Raw genomic sequence first — 18,102 nt, 5'->3', positions numbered from 1 at the left:
ACAGTACAGGGGCCGCCACCTTGGGTCTAGCCGGTTCGATAAAACCCCTTTTCAAATTCTTATCAATGAATCTTCTCATTTCCTCCATCTCCCTAGGGGACATCGAATATATTTGGGGCTTGGGAAGCTTTTCTCCAGGCAAAATATCAATGGTGCAATCAGTGGGTTTGTGGGGGGGGGGAGCTTATCAGAAGATTTTTTCACTGAATACTCCTCTCAGGTCCCAATATTCTCTCGGAATCTTTTCCTCCCCTTCGATCCTCTCCTGCCCCCTGGCTGCCAAAGTGGGGTTAGAATCAGCAGGGTCTGGGGTCTCCACCTCCCTTTCAGGGGGCGCGCTAGTGTGAATGCGTAATCACGCCCCCCTCCAGTTAATGCAAGGGTTCCATTTACGAAGCCAGGGGAGCCCTAATATAAGGGGCCAGTCCATTCCAGGTGCCACAATAAAAGTAATTAATTGTTGATGGGTCCCCATCTTCATTTCTAAGGGCTCAGTAGAAAAATGAGCAGGGCCCCCTCCCGCAATAGAACCATCAATTTGGCAAAAAACAATAGGGGTTTTCAAAGTTCGTAATTTCAACCCCAGTTTTTCCACCATTGCCGGACTTATCATACAGCGAGAACAGCCGGAATCCAGGAGAGCTAAAAGCTTTTCAGTCTCGTCAGCTGGTGGCACCCTTAGTTCAATGGGGATAAGCTTGGGGCCTTTGTTCGAACTCACCAAATGATGCAAGTGGTCATCATCAGATTCGTCAGACAAGCTGGAGCTGATGTCTCCCTCCTCCTCTGGCTGGAAATGCTGGGGGATATTTTCAGCGGCGCACGCAGCCTCTCTCTTCTTGCTCAGGGCCTTACTTGCCCTCCCCTCTCTTCTGGAAGGGGGTGGAGTGGTCTGAGCCATTTTAACGTGGCAATTCACGGTGCGATGGCCTTCCTTCCCGCAGTGGAAGCATGTGAAAGGCTTGGCTTTGCCGGCGAAGCTTCCCTTCCCTTCACTTCTGGTGCGGAGGGGGGCTTTTTGATCTGATGGGGGTGGAGACTTCTCCTCTTCTCCCTCTTTCATGCATTGAAGTCTGGTCAAATCTAGCTCAACGTCTGCTGCGTGTTCATACCAAACAGTCACTCGGCGAGGGAGGTGTCTGTTAACGCATTGCTGGTAAATTTTTTCATTCAATCCCCCAGCGAACTGATCCAACAAAGCGTCTTCTGACCATCCCCTCATATAGGCTGACAACTGTTGAAACTCCTGAATATAATCAGCCACCGGTCTATTTCCCTGCTTCAGGGCCATAAATTTCACCCTCCCGCGTTTATCAATCAGCGGGTCATCAAACCTCCTCTTCATTGCAGCCAGTCGTTAAAATTCCTCAGGAGAGGGGAATTGCATTGGTGTAAGCCCACCATCCATTCAGCCGCTTTTTTCTCCAATGCCAGTAAGACTATTCTCACTTTCATATCATCAGTTTCTAAATCCGGACCATAAATTTCCATATAGTTCCAGACCTGTATGATAAACAACCCTAAACTCCTGGGATCACCATCATATTTTACTGTTAAGGGAGGGACTTTTGCCATCTGGCGGCGCTTGGGGGCCCCCCTACTCTTGGAGCGGCCCTAGTTGGGGGGGAGGCTGGTTCTGGGTTTTCTTGCTCCCAACCCCCCTCGGCCTCTTCACCCTCCCTTAACCTGTGCATGGAGTACCTTTGCTCAAATTCTTCAGCTTGCTCCCTTTCCACTGCTCTTCCATGGCTTTTGCGTTCGGACCAAGCTTCCTCGAGGAGTCTCATAGCGTGGGACAATTTGTAATCCTCTTCCCCAGCGTCACCCCATTCCGCTGATTTTTTTTTTGGTCTCCTCGTGACTCCCGCATCCAATTCCTCTGACTCGTCTCTTCGTCCCACACCCAAAGTCCATCGGGGATGAACAGTAGGCTCTTCCACCCTCAGTCCAGCCAGCCTTTCAGTTAAAGATGGCTCTGCTGCCGCCCCTTCAGTTTCCTCTTGATCACTCACATGCAAAGACATTCTTTTTCTTCTTGTGAGGACACCCCCCTCGGTAGATTGTAGCTCCGGGTGGGGTGGAGGTGAGACTTAGCTTAAATTGTCAGCCTTTCTTCATTTAAAAATCAGGAAAGAAAACCACAGGACTCCATTGGTAGAAATCAAGTGTACTTTTACTAATTATAAATAAATAGAAGCGAAGCTAAGTCTGAATATTTAGGCGCGAAAGCGAAGAATATATTGTATAATTCATTCCCCTCCCATTGGCATCCCGTGCACAGTCCAATCATAATTCTCCCAAATGTCAGGTGTGAGATAACTTCGAAAAGCATCACCAGGATGGAATGTTGGTCCGTTGGCCTTGGCGGGAAACACTCCTCCTCCACATACGCAGTAAGGTGGACAGTTCAAAATCCAGAATCTTCCTCCAGCACAACAATGAATCCCCTCCCAAATACCATGCCCCCCCTCCCCGTTTCAATGGCAGCCAAAGCAGCAGCAAAGCGGAGGCTGACAGGAACAACCAAAGCACAGGAAAAATGCATGTTGTATATTAATGCTTGATACGAAGCACAGGAAATAAGAGAAAAGGATATCTTCTAAGGTTGCCTCCGGTGTCCTTTTTACATTTATTTAATCCTCCCCGGTGGAGCTTTACCCCAGGATTCGTCTGCACATTTGTTGGCTCCTGACGGTCGTCTCACGAGCAGCGGAACGGCTGCGGAATGGCAGCGGCTTGAAATCGGAGGGGAAGTGTGGAGGGAAAGATGGCGGTGCCATACAGCTGATTTGCAGCATTTTTACATCATTTCTACAACTTGAGCGCCTCGTCCCCCCCCCTGGCCAGCCTGATCGAACCTGCTTGAGCCGAGTGATTGGTGAGCCTTGAGGGTTTTAATCCCAACTTAACTTTAACTTCAAATTTTGAAGAAGGGGGTCGTCGGAAGCTGTAACTGAGATCGCGGAGCGGCGGATCGGACGGCTGGCTGTGCTTGCCGCCGCCATAGCTGCCCCAGAAGCCCCCCCCCTCGGTTCTACTTCTGCTCGCCCTACTATCCGCTGCCTTGCTCCTGTGGCCCCTGGAAAGAGATCTGGTCGTTTTTGACTGACTGGTGTGGTTGTTCAGGCAGGGAAGAGGAAGACGCCCGAGCCGAGCCCTGTGTCATTGTGGCCTCCTCCGGACATTACTCCTTGCCTCCCGCTCCAGCCATTAGGAGGAGTAGGGTTGTGGCTGAGTTGGCGTGGGAGCGATAGAGGATGGCGGCCGCAGTGGCGAGGACTGGGTTTCGAAAACATCAACATTCCCCTCCTCCTTTGCTAGAGTGGCTCAGGTCAGTTCCAGACTCTGGCCCCCCAGATTGGGGCCCTTACTCATCTTTAGGAAAGAGACTTTTAGGCATACGGCCCGCTGACCTTTATTGGAAGGGTGAGACTGAACGGTTGCCGCCTATGAACACTAGACTTTTACATCCTATCTTGCCTACATACGGCCGCCTTATATACCACTCACTTTTGATCTGGTGGCCAAGGACGTATCTCTGGGACATAGGAAGGGAGAGGAGCGGAGTACCTCTCCCTCCTTTCTTCTCACACCGCTCCATCTTGGACTTGCAGCTGCGCAATCTATTTTTTCTTTCTTCTTCTCTTCCTTCTTTTTTCTTTCTTTTGTATGGGATATGGATGTGATATGTATGTAATTGAGTGAATGATCCCACTTTTTATTGCCATTATTGTTGTATTTCTGTGTTTTAATTACTACGTGGGGACTGCCTGGGTGAGTGAATGAGTATGTTTGATTCGGAGGACCTGCCGAGGAATGCGGGGGTCATTGGGGTGGTTGGGGGGACTATGGACATGGGAGTGGGCCGGAGCATCACGGTCGTAACAGGGAGGGGCAGATATGGCGGGGACTTTAGGGCTGGCCATTACCGGGGAAGGAGGGCTCGCTATGTTACAGAGATCCCTCCTTCCGGCCCTATGAGTCCCACTTCAAGGCCAGATGGCGTGAGTAATCAGGACCCTGGCCTCAGGCTGTTGTCGCTAAATGCCAGGTCTGTAGTTCATAAGGCTCCCCTCGTCCAGGACTTAATTTTAGACAAGAGGGCAGACCTGGCATGTATTACTGAAACCTGGCTGGGCCCGGAGGGAGGAGTCCCCCTCGTAGAGATGTGCCCAGAAGGAATTCAGGTGCTCCATCAGCCGAGAGCCCAGGGAAGGGGTGGGGGTGTGGCTATTGTTATCCGAGAGTCTCTAGTACCTCGTAGGATCCCTGCTCCGGAGCTTGTCGGGTGTGAGTCCCTGCTGGTGAAGTTGGACCTCAAGGGTCAAGTGGGTTTGCTGTTAACGTACCTGCCTCCCAACAGCGTTGCAGCAGCCCTCCCCTCGCTCCTCGAGTCGGTAGCCGAGCTGGCAATTGAGTTCCCCAGGCTTATGGTTCTGGGGGATTTCAATCTGCCTTCGCTCGGTGAAAACTCTGATGGGGCGCAGGAGTTCATGGCTTCCATGACAGCCATGGGCTTGACCCAAGTAATTCGGGGCCCAACCCACTCAGCGGATCACATGCTCAACCTCGTATTCCTCTCGGAGCAGTGGACTTGTGATCTTGGTCTGAGGGGTAGTGAGATCATACCCCTGTCGTGGTCAGACCACTGCCCACTGAGGCTTGACTTTCGGAGACCAAACCCCCACTGTAGGGAGGAGGAACCGACCAGGTGGTTCCGCCCCAGGCGACTTATGGACCCTTTGGGCTTTCAGACGCAGCTTGGAGTTATTCCTGATACCCTCGTCCGCAGTCCGGCGGAGACTCTGGTTGCTGCCTGGAACTCAGCAGCGACAGAGGCTCTTAACCGGATTGCGCCACTACGGCCGCTCCGAGGCAGTGGATCCAGGAGGTCCCCTTGGTTTACCGAGGAACTCCGGGAGAGGAAGCGCCGGAAGAGACGCCTAGAGCACTTATGGAGATCCAATAAATCCGAATCGAACCGAGCACTTCTAACATCTTGCATCAAGGAATACATCAGGGCAATCAGGATGGCGAAAAGAACTTATATTGCCACCTTGATTGCCTCCGCTGAGTCGCGCCCAGCCGCCCTGTTCAGGATAACCCGTTCCCTCCTAAATAGGAGGGATACGGGGGATCCTTTGCAGGGTAGGGCTGAGGATTACGTCCAGTTTCTAGCGGACAAAGTTGCTCGGTTTCAGTCGGACTTGGACTCCAATTCCGCAGATCCAGCCGAGGCACTAGGGGATAATCTGGTTGGCCATCGCTGGGTTGAGTTTTAGGATGTTGCCCCTGAGGACGTGGACAAGGCCATGAGAGCTGTGAGTGCCTCCACATGTGTACTGGACCCGTGCCCCTCCTGGCTGGTCGCTAACAGCGGGGAGGTGACACGGGGCTGGATCCAGGCGGTTCTAACCGCCTCCCTTCGGGAGGGGGTCTTTCCCCCCGCACTTAAGGCGGCGGTGGTGAGACCCCTCCTGAAGAAACCATCTCTGGATCCAGCCGTTCTTAACAACTATCGTCCAGTCTCCAACCTCCCCTTTGTGGGGAAGGTTGTTGAGAAGGTGGTGGCCTTTCAGCTCCAGCGGTCCTTGGAGGAAGCTAGTTATCTTGACCCACTCCAGTCTGGCTTCAGACCTGGCTACAGCACAGAAACCGCTTTGGTCGCATTGACCGATGACCCCTGGAGAGCCAGGGATGGAGACCACGCCTCCATCCTGGTTCTCCTTGACCTCTCAGCGGCTTTCGATACCATCGACCATGGTATCCTTCTGCAACGACTGCGGGAGGTGGGGGTGGGAGGCACTGTTTTGCAGTGGTTCTCCTCTTACCTCTCGGACAGGTCGCAGTTGGTGTTAGTTGGAGGGCAGAGATCGACCCCTAGGCCCCTAACATATGGGGTGCTGCAGGGTTCGGTCCTGTCCCCCCTACTTTTCAACATCTACATGAAACCGCTGGGTGAGATCATTCGGCGGCACGGGATAAAATACCATCAGTATGCGGACGATACTCAGTTGTATCTGTCCGCCCCGTGCCAACTCAATGAAGCGGTGGACGTGATGAACCAGGGTCTTGAAGCTGTTAGGGACTGGATGAGGGCTAACAAGCTTGTGCTCAACCCGGATAAGACCGAGTGGCTGGTGTGCTTCCCTCCCACTAATTCGGCAAGTATTCCATCTCTCAGGCTGGGGGGTCAAACACTACGCCCCTCAGACAGGGTCCGCAACTTGGGAGTCCTCCTGGACCCACAGCTGACTTTTGAACACCATTTATCTGCTGTGACCAGGGGGGCATTTGCCCAGGTTCGCCTGGTGCACCAGTTGCGCCCCTACCTGAACCGGGAGGCTCTCACAACAGTCACTCGTGCCCTTGTGACCTCCAGGCTGGAGTACTGCAATGTGCTCTACATGGGGCTGCCCTTGAAGAGTATTCGGCGACTTCAGCTAGTCCAGAATGCGGCCGCACCTCGCTTCACCCACATAACACCTATCCTCCGCGAGCTGCACTGGCTACCTGTCGGTCTCCGGGTACGCTTCAAGGTGCTACTTGTCACCTACAAAGCCCTTCATGGTAGTGGATCTGGGTACTTGAGAGACCGCCTACTGCCAATCACCTCCACTTGACCAATTAGATCGCATAGATTAGGCCTCCTCCGAGTTCCATCTGCCGGTCAATGTCGACTGGCAACCATGTGGAGGAGGGCCTTCTCGGTGGCAGCTCCGACCCTATGGAACGATCTCCCTGTGGAGATTCGTACCCTCACCACCCTCCAGACCTTCCGCACAGCCCTTAATATCTGGCTTTCCCGTCAGGCCTGGGGCTAAAGACTGTAACCCACCCGAATAGTATGAATGTTGTGCTTTTAATGATGTACTGTCTTATGTGTTAATTGTTTGTTTTCCCTCCCCTTCGAGTTGTAAGCCGCCCTGAGTCCCCCCAGGGAAAAGGGCGGCATATAAATAAACTACTCAGACTCAGACTCAGGTTGCAGAGCGTTTTCCTATTTGCAGTGTTCCAATCCTGGTTTGCAATTCATGCCCAGTGATTGATTGGAACATGTCCAGTTGCAGGAAGAAGATCTAACACTTCTATGAAAGCACCCCAACATTCATGGGTTGTGGATTCTGACTTTCTTTAATTCAAAATTTGTTACATTGACAGCTGGGAGACAACCATGTTTAAAGAACTTAAGAACATTAGCAACAGAGGGAGTGAGAATGAATGAAGAACCAGCTCTCTCTAGTTCCTCCTCTTCCTCAATTGTTTCAATTATGTAAGAGAGGAATGGACAATGTTATGACTGGGAGGTGTGATGTTTATGATGATGATGAATTTCTTTTGTGATGAATGAAGATGAATATATGTGTCCCAGGATAATGTTTCAGGATCCAATCTGGGTCGGTCACCAGGAACGGCGGTTTTGTTTTCTGAGCTTTTGGACTCCTGATGGAACCTATCCTCAGGCAACTTCTCTCTAGCAGTGTGTGTGTTTTGGGCTGTTCTATGTGTGGTATTTATATGGTGTCTGTTGTGTGTGGCTTTTTAGTTGTTGATTGGGGTGTTGATGGCTGGCTATTAAGTCGTTGGCTGTGGCTTCCTTGTGCTACCAAACTGGTGGCAAATCAGCCCTCCTATTGACTTATTTCTTCTATTTCTTTATTGTTTGTTTGCCCATTTGTTTTATCTTGGTCATTAATCAAGATAAAGTTGAGGAAGAGGAGGAAGAGGAAGAGGAGGGTGATGATTATGGCATGCTGGTGCTGCAAGAGATGGGGCTGAAATATCATTTTTCAATGGGAAGTTGGTATATTTTAAAAAGAGAAATATTTTATGAATTTCTGAGGCAGCTTAATGCACCTATTGCCAATGTTTTGTTTTTGCCTTTAAAAAAACAATGTGAAGCCAAATCTAGGGAATCCCTAGCAACTACAGAAATGACACAGGGGGCTCCCTATAGCCCAGAGCCCATTATCATCCTGATCTTGATTTAAAAGCTAGCACTTAACTTTAGGAATAGGCACCTGAGCAACTTTGTTTTCCTTTCCCTCCCCATCATATTTCATAGTCTGCAAGTCTGCAGGCAAAATACTATCTTTTTCCACTCATTCAGATACACTGACAACATTTTTGGTGATTGGTGGGATAGAAATAAGTTATAAAAAATATGTAAAATATATAACATGTGGAAGGGTACCAGATACTTGCCTGGCCGACAAAGAGCAAAAACTATATTTTGAAAAATATCCTAACAGGTGAAGGTGGTGGGGTTTTTTTTCCTTACTGTTCTCCAGTTGTACACCTGGCTCTACAGGCTACATTTGCCAACATTTATCTTGTTATCTCACGTATACATCTTTTGCTTCTGGTAAACTTCTGTTCATGTATTTGTATAGTATCTACCACTCAACTCTCACGCTCAGTATTATCAAGGCATTCAAAACCAACATAGTAATGCTGGAAAATGAAATAGTTGAAGCTTTACTTATGGTTTCTTTTTCTTAGAAGTTTTTTTCTAATCAATACTTGTTATACCATTTCTATTCTAATAAGTTTTTTTTAAAAAAATGAGCATACTTGTTTTCTGCATAAAATTAATTCCAATGTATTTATTTTTGTTTTCAGTCAGTATAATGAAAATATATATATATATGTCACAACCCCTGGTAAGCCCCACAACCCCTGGTAAGCCCCAATTATGGGAGGAAGCTAACTGCTTCCATCATCTGTCAATCGGCTCGTCACAAGAGTCCATCATGACAAAAAACCAATATTTTTACTGTTGCCTTTGTTATATTTGTGTTTTTTTTTTATTTGTGCTGATAAATAAATAAAGGGAGACTAGTATAGATCTATTTCAAGCTATTTAGCTCTCATCAGCTAGCCATACCCTTACTGGGATTCGAACCTGTGCTGTATTGCATCTTAGGCAACGTCTTAGCCATTATGCCACAGGTCTCCTCCTTATCAGCTGAAGCCAGGGAAGAAGGTATATATTTAGTGTCACAACCCCTGGTAAGCCCCAATTATGGGAGGAAGCTAACTGCTTCCATCATCTGTCAATCGGCTCGTCACAAGAGTCCATCACGACAGAAACCCAATATTTTTACTGTTGCCTTTGTTATATTTGCACAAATAAAAAAAACACAAATATAACAAAGGCAACAGTAAAAATATTGGGTTTCTGTCGTGATGGACTCTTGTGACGAGCCGATTGACAGATGATGGAAGCAGTTAGCTTCCTCCCATAATTGGGGCTTACCAGGGGTTGTGACACTAAATATATACCTTCTTCCCTGGCTTCAGCTGATAAGGAGGAGACCTGTGGCATAATGGCTAAGACGTTTGCCTAAGATGCAATACAGCACAGGTTCGAATCCCAGTAAGGGTATGGCTAGCTGATGAGAGCTAAATAGCTTGAAATAGATCTGTGATTACAATATTTCAATGGACACATTTTTTAATGTTGCAAACCACCTAGAGTTGCTTTGAAATGAGATGGGTGGCAAATACCTTTCATAATAAATAAATAATTGTTTTAGATGTATCTTTGGAAAACTAAGGATTTTTAAACTTCAATATTGTGAGTTATTGATAGCAGATGTGAATAAGCTTCAGCTTGCAAGATATACTTTGATTGTCAACAGAATGCTAAGTTCTACCAGTACAACTAAATAAAATAATAAATTAGTTTAAATGTTGAAGGAGGGCAGGGCCAATCACTTTATGCAGCATATCAAACCTGAAACTATTGATCTGAGTACCTACAGATTAAAACTGTGCAATTCGGGAAGCTGAAAATAAACCAGTTGCTGCTATTTATAAATGAAGAATTGTAGACAATCTATTGCAAATTTTCCATGGAATTTTTGAATCCCAATCTAAATACTGTAGAAAAAGTTAGTCATGCCAATTTATGTTATCAAAGGTGTGGAAGGAACAGAATATTTCATTTACTCTCACATTGTTCTAAGTTAGACAGAAATTATTTCAATCTTGGCATGATTTGGGCCATTAACATTTACAGTTCTCTGATTCTTACCATTCAGTTCACCAACAATAATTTATAAAAAAATATGAGTAAGGGGGAGGGAACTATATACTGTAAATACATAAATGTTTAAAATGCACATTTGAGAAAACTGTAAAACTGTGTGTATCTGGCTGAATGTCAAACAAAAGCACATCTGCTTGAAAAAATGTGCCCCAAAATACAAACATTAGGCCATGGCTTAAAGAAAAAGCAAAAACCTCAAGCTTGAGAAAGTGAAGCTGAAAGATTTTCAAAAATGATAAACTGAAGGAAACAAAATGAACTGATTCACCCAGTAATTCTAAATTACTAAAAAGCTATTGTTTCAGATGCTTTGCTTTCATTTTCAGAGGCTCCAGCATCAATATGTATTTGGTGACATCTAATATTGTAATAAAATGTAAGAGACAATTTGAAGTGCTAGTTATCACCTTAAAAGCCACGTGTGGCTCAGAATCTCTCTCTCTCCATGACTGTTTACATCCCCCATCATCATTGACATCTGCCCATTGGATATGATCTGAAAGAGGAAATCTCCTCTGGACCTCTTCACCTAAGGCAATGTTTCTCTGGACCTCAACAACATCAAGATGTGTGACTTACAACTCTCAGAATTCCTCCAATCAGCATAAAGTTTTATCTACAGGGACTAGGGCAAATCTTTATGGTCACAATTCCCCTTCTTTGTAGTAATTTCCTTGTGATCCAATTAGCCCCAACATTGTTAGCCTTTCCAAAAGTTATTAGAACCAGATTTTTTTTTCATATGTTAAGGAATGGCCTGCTGTGATTTTCAGTCTTTCCCGCTATGGGAATGCCTCTTTTTATTGGTTCCTGGTTATGCCTTGATAAATAAAATGACTATTATATTGTTATTTTACATTATTGTCTGTTTCAACTTTGTTGTGCATATGAATAAGCCAATGTTCTATGTAATTAGAGCACCCTATGACCTTTATTAATAAATAAATAAAAGTGAATGGTTAGTTGGCTGGTTGGTGGAAGGACAGTGCATTAATACATTCAATTTGACTCCCAGTTTATGTAAATCGATGTTTTTCAAGGTTTGGTAGAGTTTTCTGATAATCTCTAGGTATCTATAATTGAGGAACATTGAAGTAGATTTCTGAATGCCCTTACACTGAACATTATAAGGCAGAAATACTCCTTAAGTATGTGGGAGACTTATTGCTAGACATCTTTTCTTTTCATTCAGTAGCTATAGCAATAGCAATAGCAGTTAGACTTCTATACCGTTTCATAGGGCTTTCAGCCCTCTCTAAGCGGTTTACAGAGTCAGCATATTGCCCCCACAATCTGGGTCCTCATTTCACCCACCTCGGAAGGATGGAAGGCTGAGTCAACCTTGAGCCGGTGAGATTAGAACCGCTGAACTGCAGATAGCAGTCAGCTGAAGTGGCCTGCAGTACTGCACCCTAACCACTGTGCCACCTCGGCTCTTCATCCCATTGCTGTGGTTTATGTAGAGAAATGTTCAACACTTTTCTTCCAGATTGTTTTTCTCATAAAGGCAACGAGAAGTTTTTTATTTTTATTTTACCATAGGAGTAAATGAGTTAAATGTTTCTTAACTGGTCAAACAGAATTAGCAGACTGCAATGATTGGCTATATTTATTTGGAGGGAGGGAAAAACATGACATAATGACATATAAATTTCCACTACTGAAATAAATGAGATTTAAAAATACTTGATTTAATGTAGAAAGTGCCTTAGCTTTTTTAAAATATCTGCTTGTCGAGATTGTCTGCTCTGTCTTCAATAAAAAGGGGGAAGGAAAGTAGAACTACTAATTTAGTTCCTTTAGAAGGCATCTATTTTCATAATAGCAATAGCAATAGCAGTAGACTTATATACCGCTTCATAGGCCTTTCAGGCCTCTCTAAGCGGTTTACAGAGAGTCAGCATATTGCCCCCAACAATCTGGGTCCTCATTTTACCCACCTCGGAAGGATGGAAGGCTGAGTCAACCCTGAGCCGGTGAGATTTGAACCGCTGACCTGCTGATCTAGCAGTAGCCTGCAGTGCTGCATTTAACCACTGCACCACCTTGGTTCATACACATCAAATCCATCTGTCTCTGAAATGTAGGCCTTCATTCAGTATGTAATTTGATAAAACACAAAAGAAAAGCCATGAAGTCGTCAGTAGAAAGAGAAGAGAAAAATCTGGGCTGTATGTGCAGCAAATCAAGTTAAATGATTGGAGCAATGAGTGGCTATACTTCAATCAATGAGAAATGATGAGGATTTATCTGTTTAGAGGAAGGGGGCTCAACTACAGAAACAGGCAGTGGAACTAACTGTCCAAAAAGAAAGTAAACAGAAGCAAACTTAAGGAATGACAGCAACAACCAGGAGCAAGTGTGTCACCAATGTGATTTGAAAAATTCCAGAATGAAGCTCAAGATCCCAGAGGATCAGATGATATTCTCATCCATTCTTCTATTCTCCAAATCACTAGCTATGCAGGTTCCCCTTGCATATATGGTGCTAGTTGTTCCCATCTCTAGGGGATGGTGCTCATTTCCATTTCAAAGCTGAAGAACCAGCACTGTCCAAAGACGTCTCTGTGGTCATGTGGTCGGCATGACTAAACACCGAAGGAGCATGGAATGCTGTTACCTTCCCACCAAAGGTAATTCCTATTTTTCTACTTGCATTCTTACATGTTTTCGAACTGCTAGGTTGGCAGAAGCTGGAACAAGTAACGGGAGCTCACTCCGTTATGTGACACTAGGGATTTGAACCGCCGAACTGCCGACCTTTCTGATTGACAAGCTCAGTGTCTTAGCCATTGAGCCACCCCGTCCCTTCAGCTATACAAATGATATTGAGGAAAAATGTATTTTCTGGAACCGTGATCTGAAGTATCACTATGATGAACTACTGGCACAAGAAAGGTTGTGCCTCAGAAGCTGTGGTAGAAATGTGTTTGATCAAAGCATGACAAAATTGATTTGAAGGACTAAATTGGATCCTGTTGAGGATGGAAATGAAAGTCTGAAATAAGAAGGTTGAATAAAAATTGTGGAAAGTGTGAGTACAAGTGGAGCCTCTTAAACTGTATTCAGAAAAATCAGAAAGAACATTGACTCTTTGTAGCCTTCACTGTCTATATGCTAACAATCACAATAGAGAAAATATATTAAGTAAGTAATAGCAATAGCAGTTAGACTTATATACCACTTCACAGTGCTTTGCAGTCCTAAGCAATTTACAAAGTCAGCATATCGCCCCCCTGCCCCCAGCAATCTGAGTTCTCATTTTACTGACCTCTAAAGGATGGAAGGCTGAGTCAACCTTCAACCAGTCAGGATCAGACTCTTGGCAGTAAGCAGGGAATTAGCCTGCAATACTGCATTACGCCACCATGGCTCGGTAATTATAGTGATGCTATGTAAAAGTATCTTATGGAATAAAGAGGTAGAAACTGAACTGTGCTTTCTGCATTCCCATGATTCCCACTGACCTCAGAAATTACATTAGGTATATTGTTTAGCATCTCCATCAGCCACAGAGATCCAGACAGACATTATAGGGCAAACTTTCTCTTAGAATGTTGAGTCACAGAGCGACTCAATTTGTAACTTTTGTCCTAATTTCACATACTGTCTGTGAGACATCATTTGAGACTGCAGCTTGAGAAATATAAGAAACTGTCAGAGAGAGAAAACAGATGTCAGAGGGAGAATAAGACTCTCTGCCAAGTTTTGATCATCTTTACCTGCCACTCCCTTCAACTCTACCTATGAGGGGGAAAAGATGTCTAGTCCTAATCTATGGAGCAAGGAAGAAAGAAATGTCTCCTTTCTTCGCTGTAGGACTTATGTACGTCTTTAAATACTCTGTTTGAACTCATTGCTCATTTTAGCATCGGACTTGGGTTGATGGAGATTCATTTCAGTCCCTCTATCCAAAATGCCATGCACTCTTTTTAATATGAAGCACAGGCAGGTTTTGTTTTTTTTTGCTAGCACCTCAACATTTACTAACCAGAGCCAAATGCAAATTTGGCACAAATTTAAAATTGCAGCATTTTGAACCCAGGAATTTGTTTTATGTACAAGAAGTAAACAAAGTTTACAATCTTCTGATTTATATGTTTCTTCTTCTTCATTACCCTAAACTAATTTCTTCTAGTGATAAAATCCAGAGATGCTTAAATTTCCTATTGTTGAAGGACTGGGAATCAGAAATCTTTGCTGATTTACTACAAACAGCTTAAAAGTCTACAGCAGGTCTTCATCTTCTTTCTTCCTATTTCTTATTTATTTATTTGCTTGCTTGCTTGTTTAATGCATGTTTATACCGTAATCATATGTTAAAACATTTGAAAAAATGTACACAATTAAAACAGAAAAGTAGAAAACTATGTTAGAATACAACAAAGTGTATAAAAAGTAAACAGCCTTCCTATCATATCTAATTTGATCTTAAAATCAGATGTTTTAGCCACAGATGTACATTTTGCTAGGAGAAAAAAAATCAACTGTTTAACACTAAAGCAAATATACTTCTGCTTTCAATAAATATTAAGGTTCCTTTTTTATAGAATGCATTGAAAGAGAAAATTGGAGACACAGAAAGCTGATTAATATCAACTGAGGCCATGGTTGGATTAAACCTGGAACCATTGGCTCTGCCACTGACCTACAGTTTCTCTCTAGAAACCTTGAAGGAAGTATAAATTAACCCTACAGAATTTATTGCAGGGTATCAAGTCATAGTCTTAACAATTATAGTCTGACAGCAAAAAGGCAGCACCGCATGGCAAGAATTCAAGGATGCAAACCTTATTTCTATGACTCTCTCCATTGAACAGTGTTTCAAGGAGCTGTCTGCTTTAAATATGACTATTACTTGCATTATGTTATTGATGTATTTGTTACTGTATAACAATAACAATAGCACTTAGACTTATACCCTTCACAGCCCTCTTTAAGCAGTTTACTGAGTCAGCATATTGCCCTCAACAATCTGGATCCTCATTTTACCGACCTTGGAAGGATGAAAGGCTGAGTCAGGCTTGAGCCAGTGAAAATCAAACTGCCAACAGTTGGCAGTCAATAGAATTAGCCTGCAATACTGCATTCCAACCACTGCGCCACCATGGCTCTTCACAATACTATACTCTATACCAAGGGTGTCAAACTGGCAGCCTGTGGGCAGAATGCATCATGCGCAGGCCATGCCTATCACAGCTCCACAAATGAGCAAACCATTGCAAAACATCACGTGACGGCAACATGATGCTGAGAAAATGACTGTATAATATAGGTTTAGACAGATCTAATATGATTTATTCCTCTCGTAAGACCATTCAATACCATTTTAGATGTTGTCTCCTTTTTGCTGCTCAGAGAAAAGTCTCCTAAGCTATGGATAGACTTTTTCTGCTCCTTACTTTATGGAAACTTAAATTCCAGTCATATGACTGAGGGATGCTACAAATGGCCATAAATGTGGGCCAGTTGCCAAGCGTCCAAAATGCAATTATGTGACGGGGAGGCACTCATTGGAATTTCAAAACTGGATCACAAGTATCTCTGTGACTGTATGTCACTGTAAGCTTATTCACATTTGCTTTCTTCTCTGACTAAAGTTATATAGTAGGTCAAGCAGCATTTCTCCTGCCTATACCCATCTTTTGAATATTAAACTTACCTGTTTTAAATGTTTTTTAAAGAAAAAATGGTTATTTCAGAATTCTGTACACACTAGGCAGTCTTTCAATAAAACATTTAGCCTTTTACCAATGTGCAGGGCTAATGTTCCAATGCTTGCTCGCCTTTTTAAGACAAGCTGCATACGTTGCTCTTCCTCTGTCTGTATTTATGAAAGCTGAAAAGCTCTGTGCTCAGTAATTTTGGTACAAAATGTTTGTGCATTATCTTCATCACTTCTGCCAAGCTGAAGCAACAAGGTTTTGGGGAAGCAATTAAACTGCCCAATAAAATACATGTCTTGCTTCCCATAAAACGTTTTTCAGAAAATAATTTATGTCAAAAAATGTTCAAGTTTCTTTTTAAATGTTCATTGTTCATAACACTATTGAGCACATTCATATTCTCAATACATGAATATTAAAACTGTCTATCCTATGGTGCTGTTTTTTTCCATTACCCATTACATTTGACTGTGATGACTGATCTCTGTTGATCAAACAAAAAACATGTGGTTCAACACGCCTGTTTGTTTTCCTGAAGCTTCTAGAAAAATTAATTCCAGGGAATTTGCAAGAACTATAATATGTACAGACAGTGCAAAGTAATCAAATAAGTATATAAGCTCATAGGCATACATAATTAAACACTAATCATAATAACTGATTATATTGTATTGTACTAAATGTCTATAGTCACAAACTGAGAACAGATATTGTAATATTTTAAGCCCTTTCTACTTCCAGCTAGATTTGACTTCATTTATTCTTTAAAATATCACTCAAAAATTTTATATATTGGAAGTTTATCCTAAAGGTTTATATGTGTTTTGAAGTCTAAAAAGCACACTGCAGATTGTTTATGAAGTTTTATGATGAGAAGGAAGCAATTATGTTCCTGTAACAAGATATACAGTAATCTATAGTCACAAACTGAGAACAGATATTGTAATATTTTAAATCCTTTCTACTTCCAGCTAGGTTTGACTTCATTTATTCAATGTACTCTTTAAAATATCACTCAAAATTTTTATATATTGGAAGTTTATCGTAAAGGTTTATATGTGTTTTGAAGTCTAAAAAGCACACTGCAGATTGTTAATGAAGTTTTATGATGAGAAGGAAGCAATTATGTTCCTGTAACAAGATATACAGTAGAAGAATTTCCTGTACACTATTAGAGGATGTATGTGTTTGGCAGGTTTATAGTAGCAATAAATAAGTGGAGTAGAAGGTATAATTCCAATTAGCAAAGTATCAATTTATAAAAGTAAATGGCCCTGCATAGTTTTAAATGAGAAATCTATTCTATTGCCTCTATTGATCAAGATCACATGCATGACTACAAATACATACACATGTGTGTCTGTGTATTCTAATAAAAATATATGAATTAACACCAATTCTGTTAAAATGCAGAAACAATCACATAATGAGAAATTTAGCTTGAGAATTATGGAAATATTTATATAGGCAAAACTAAAATAAAGTCAAGATCAAGCACTTTCTGAATAAAATTGCTAGCTTGGGTGTGGGCTTTCATTAATCTTTCTAGAAACTTGTCTACATAAAACTCAAAATTAATACAAGAAGCAGTAGAAATATCACCATCAGTGATAATGATAAGGACTGTGTCATGGTGTAAGGGTGTTGAAGCAATATGATGGAAACCTTCAAGGCTGAGAAATAAACAATAGATAAATAGATAGATGATAGATGATAGATAGATAGATAGATAGATAGATAGATAGATAGATAGATAGATAGATAGATAGATAGATAGATAGACAGACAGACAGACAGACAGACAGACAGACAGACAGACAGACAGACAGACAGACACATAGATACATACATACAATATATAGAAGTCAGGATTCTAGTGCAGTTAGAGAGGGTACATCCTAATATTTCAATAAACCTATTAACCTGATGTCTACTACTCCCTTTGGAACAGGCAGATAGTTTAACCACGATACTTTGACTGTTGTTGATACCATTGTAATCTCCATATTGAGGATGAGGGTTAAACTCAGTCTACTGTCCATTATCTGAATTAATAGTGCAGTTTCTCCAAACAGCCCATTCCTAATTCAGAATTTAGAGTGAATAATAAACTCAGAATGCATCTATGCATTCTATGACCTATGAAGTCCCAAAGCACAAGGAAGCATAATTAACATTCAGTTCCTATTATATAATCATGAGGAAGATGCCTCTAATCATAGTGAGTACATCTTCTTTGAAAAATAAGACAAACCTGAAAAAACAGGTTAAAAATCCACATTGTCCTCCATGAATTCTTCGACAATGATTTTCAATCTATAGTTCAAAATTGCTTCGTGATATACTCTTTAACAGCTAATTTTGATGAAGCAATTTCTTCCC

This window comes from Thamnophis elegans, chromosome 3 (genome assembly GCF_009769535.1).
Source record: "Thamnophis elegans isolate rThaEle1 chromosome 3, rThaEle1.pri, whole genome shotgun sequence".
Classification (NCBI taxonomy): domain Eukaryota; kingdom Metazoa; phylum Chordata; class Lepidosauria; order Squamata; family Colubridae; genus Thamnophis; species Thamnophis elegans.
This window is presented reverse-complemented; position numbering follows the sequence as displayed.